At 44.2% G+C, this 4,902-nt stretch overlaps 1 pseudogene; it reads right to left on the bottom strand.

Annotated features, from left to right (window-relative positions):
• LOC112520699 overlaps window positions 1-4,902 on the bottom strand; it is a 10,554-nt pseudogene that overhangs the window by 599 nt on the left and 5,053 nt on the right.

The raw sequence follows: 4,902 nt of genomic DNA on the forward strand, positions 1-4,902 counted from the left end.
TCCCATCATTACTCCCTCCTTCAGAAAAAGTCTTGTCCTCAAGACTTGCTTCCGGAAATTGGATCTGAATACTTGCTGCATCTTCCCATGTTGCCCTCTACTGGACAACCCTTCCAATGGATCAACCATTGACGAACTTGCTCATGATGCTCCGTAATCATACGAGAAGCCAAAATAGTTGCCGGGACTAACATATCGGTTGTCCCAATCTCCAACTCCGGAGGTAACACTGTTTCTGTAGGCGCTCGAACAGCCTTCTTTAACAAAGACACGTGAAAAACAGGATGTATTTTAGATGATGGTGGCAGTTCCAGCTTATAAGCGACAGTCCCAATCCTTTCTAGCACCTTGAATGGACCAAAAAATCGCGCCGCCAACTTCTGATGAATACGTTGAGCCACCGATATTTGTCGATAGGGTTTTAGCTTAACGTAAACCCACTCTCCCGTTTGAAATTTCACAATCCTACGCTTTCTGTCCGCTTGTTCCTTCATTGCTGATTGAGCATTAGACAAATGTTGTTTGAGTTGCCTTAAAGCTTCATCGCGATCTTTAAGCTCTTGTGCCACGGCTTGAACGCGAATCTCACCTGGGACAAATTGCAATATTGTCGGTGGCTTGCGACCATACACCACTTCGAACGGAGATTTCCCAGTTGATCCGTGAAATGTCGAATTGTACCAAAATTCGGCCCATGGAATCCAAATTGACCACGAATGTGGCTGATCAACAGCAAAACATCTTAAATAAGTTTCCAAGCAACGATTAATGACTTCCGTTTGACCATCAGATTACGGGTGATAGGCGGAGCTCATATTCAATTTAGTCCCTTGGGAGCGAAAGATTTCCTGCCAAAACTGACTAAGAAACAAGGGATCCCGATTACTTATAATCGATTTCGGAATACCATGATAGCGAATTACTTCACGCACAAACAGTTCAGCCACCGATTTAGCGGTATAAGGGTGTTTTAATAATAGGAAATGGCTGTATTTAGACAGCCTGTCGACTACCACCAGAATCGCATCAAAACCCCGAGATCTGGGTAACCCGACGACGAAATCAATAGAGATGTCTTCCCAAATCGCACTTGGAATGGATAAGGGTTGAAGAAGACCTCCAGGAGCTGTTGAACTTGCTTTACATCGTTGGCATATTTCACATGCTCTAACAAAATTTTGAACTGCAGCAATCATACCTGGCCAATAAATGTTGGCTACCAATCGACGGTAAGTGCGATAGTACCCTGAATGCCCACCCGAAGCAGATTGATGAAACTCATTCAACAACATCGGAATGAATTTTGAAGTACGAGGGATCACTAGACGATCTTTATAATGTTATGACGAACGGAAAACCCCAGATGACGCGAGTGGTCAGCCTCACATTCCGCCAACAATCGCTGAATTCCTGTGTCCGCACGGATTTCTTCCATAAGTCGTGATCCCTGCAACCAAATTGGTGTCGATACCGCAGTAAGAAATTCCCCATCAGCGGCTTTTTGAGACAAAGCATCAGCCGCTCGATTTTCACGACCCGACTTATAACAAATGTCAAAATCATACCCCAATAGCTTGGCCACCCAATTTTGTTGATCCGGTGTTGTAATTCTTTGTTGTAACAAAAATTTAAGGCTCTTTTGGTCGGTGTAGACCACGAATCGTGTTCCCAACAAATACGACCGCCAGTGTTGAACAGCTAACACCAACGCCATTATTTCTCTTTCATATGTTGATTTTGCCAAATTTCTGTCACTAAGAGCTTTGCTGAAATAAGCCAGGGGTCTGTTTTGTTGCATTAGGACAGCTCCTATTCCGCGGCCAGACGCATCGCACTCGACCACAAATGGTAAACGAAAATCAGGCAAGGCCAAAAGAGGGGCAGTAACCATTGCTTCCTTTAAAGAAACGAAGGCCTGTTGCGCTTCATCAYTCCACCCAAACGCATCCTTCTTAGTCAAATCCGTAAGTGGCCTCGCAATACTCCCATAATGTCTAATAAATTTTCGATAATAGCCGGTGAGACCCAAGAATCCCCGTAACCCTTTAAYGTTTCTTGGAACCGGCCAATCCAAAACCRCTTCAATTTTTTYMGGATCCATAGCTAYGCCCTCACCATTAATAATGTGGCCTAAATATTCTACCGAAGTTTGGCCAAATGAACATTTCTTCTGATTAACCACAAAATGGTTTTCCCATAAGATCTTTAGAGCAATCTCTAAATCCACCATATGTTGATTCCACGAAGGGCTGTAAATGAGTATGTCATCAAAAAAAACCACTRCCGTTTTTCGTAAAAATGGTCGAAAGACATCATTCATAACCGCTTGAAAGGTTGCCGAGGCATTTGAGAGCCCAAAGGGCATCACAAGATATTCATAGTGACCGTCATGCGTTCGGAATGCCGTCTTCTCAATACTCGTCGGCTCCATTCGAATTTGATTGTAGCCAGATTTCAAATCCAATTTGGAAAAGAATTTGGCTCCCTTAAGCTCATCAATGAGTTCCTCAACTACGGGAATTGGAAATTTGTCCGGAATAGTTGCCTTGTTAAGAGCTTGATAATCGACGCACATACGCCAAGAGTTATCCTTCTTACGAACAAGGATGACCGGGCTCGAAAAAGAACTCTTACTCGACCGAATCATTCCCAACTTTAATAGCTCCTGAACTTGTCTTTCTATCGGATTTCTGAATATGGGGATATCGGTAAGGTCGAACACATATTGGTTCATGTGGGGAAACCAAGGAGATGGAGTGATCATGTGGTCGGGAGGGAGGCAGCCCCGACGGTTCACGAAAAACTTCCTTAAATCGTTCGAGTAAGACGAGTAATTGTTGGCGCTGCATTGGGGTAAACTCCTCGTTGGCAGGCCCTAAGGTTGAACATGAGGCAGCCTTCGAGGTTGGCAAGGACAACCAAGATTGTAAAGAAGCTTGGGAACATTCCGACTTAGACAATCCTTGGAGAAGAACCGAGACGCCTTGAAAAACTAACTGCATCGACGATCTGTCCCAATTATGGACCACATCCCCCAAAGTTTTTAACCGTTCAATACCGAGAACCAAATCCAATTGCCCCATATCAAAAACCAATGTTGTGATTACAAACTCACAAGGTCCCACTTCAATTTTCAATAGTGGACATCTCTGATTGACGTGAATTCGATGACCATCCCCCAACTGAATATAGTTCCGGCAAACAATTCCACAGACAATCCAAGAGACCTTACTAACTTTCGAGAGACAAAATTGTGGGTAGCCCCGCTATCAACCAAAATGGTGACCGGAATATCCGTAATGGTGCCCTCAAATTTGAGAGTTTTACTCCCTGAAGCAGACTCAGCCGAAGCCCCAAGAAAGTCAAGGGCCAAACAYAAGGTTGCTGAATTTGCATCCTCCGGTGGAGATGCCAATTGTAAATCAGCTTCGAGGTTGGTAATCAACCCGTCCTCRTCACCAGATTMATCATCGYCCAGTAACAAAACGCGCAACTGACCTTCTGGACATTTATGCGCTGGCCCAAATTGTTGGCCGCATCGAAAACACAGCCCCTTCTTCCTACGATCCTCCCACTCAGTTCGTGTGAGAGATTTGAAACCCCGATTACGATTAAACAGCTGAGCAAAATCAGTAGAAGTCGGTCCCTGATTACGTGGAACAGACGAAGAACGATTGCCCTCTGGTCGCCCCATAGCCGGGTTTTTGTCGGACGGAGAAAACGAATTGGGCCGGAATTGGTCCAAACGACCTCCCAAATTGGGCCTAATATCTTTGGAGAAACCAGTACCACCAGGCCCAGGTTGATAACGAAAACGGGACAGAGATAAATTCGACGACGAAGGATGAAGCATTCCTTCGATATCCTTGGCTAGATACATAGCATCTAATCGCGATTGAGGATGATGTAATCGAACCCAACGCTTAACATCATCTTTCAATCCCGCAATAAAATATCCTAACGACTGCGATTCGGGAAGTTTGGGAACCAACGATAACAAATACTCAAAGTCATCGATATAGTCATAAATCGATGCCCCTTGTTTGATCGTTGATAATTGTTCATAAAGATTCTGAATTTCCAACCCACTAAATCGTTGGAGCAGCTCGAAGTGAAACTGCTCCCACGAGATCGAATCATAAATCTGATTAACGATCGTGAACCAGTGTTGGGCTACGCCTGTCATACTTAATTGAGCCAATCGAATATGTAAGTTAGGAGGAGTACCATTAATTTCAAAGTAGAGGTTGGCTTTTTGAATCCACCCCTGAGGATCGAAGCCACAGAACTCCGGTAACTTGATCTTCTTCACCGCCCATGGTAGTCCATCCTGTGAACCATCTCCAGACCCAGAATGTTTGTTGTGTCCCGTCGTGAAACGCATGAACTCCATACCATTTGGATTGAAAGGAGGAGGAGTGTTCATATCGACTCGAGAAACATCCCCAGAATCTGACATCGTTTTTTTTCTCCTGTTGCTTCACCCAGCTCATCATAACTTTACAAAATTCTGCCGATTCAATACGTTCAGAATCCATTGAAGCCTAGATGTCGAGGATATCCGACTGGATTTTAGCGATCTGCTCGTCGTGTTGATCCAAACGAACAGTTTGAGAACGAGTTTCAATAGCAGGTTGAACCATGATGAGAGAAAGGGCAGGTCGTAGCAGGTCGGACCAATGATAAGATGAAGTAATCAAAAGAAACAATTTAGCTAACAGAGAATAGGATGGAGGAGGATTTCATTGAATTCGTAAAATAAAATGAAGAAGACAGTCGTACATAATCCAGGGAAAATCCCTCTCTCTAAGCTATCAAGCTAAGAGCCAATCAGCAAGGTTATTTCTGCACACCCCATGCACTCACCTCCCCACCCCTTTTATTCCCTTCTCACTCCTCTAA

This window comes from Cynara cardunculus (genome assembly GCF_001531365.2).
Source record: "Cynara cardunculus var. scolymus isolate 2C chromosome LG 11, CcrdV1, whole genome shotgun sequence".
NCBI lineage: Eukaryota > Viridiplantae > Streptophyta > Magnoliopsida > Asterales > Asteraceae > Cynara > Cynara cardunculus.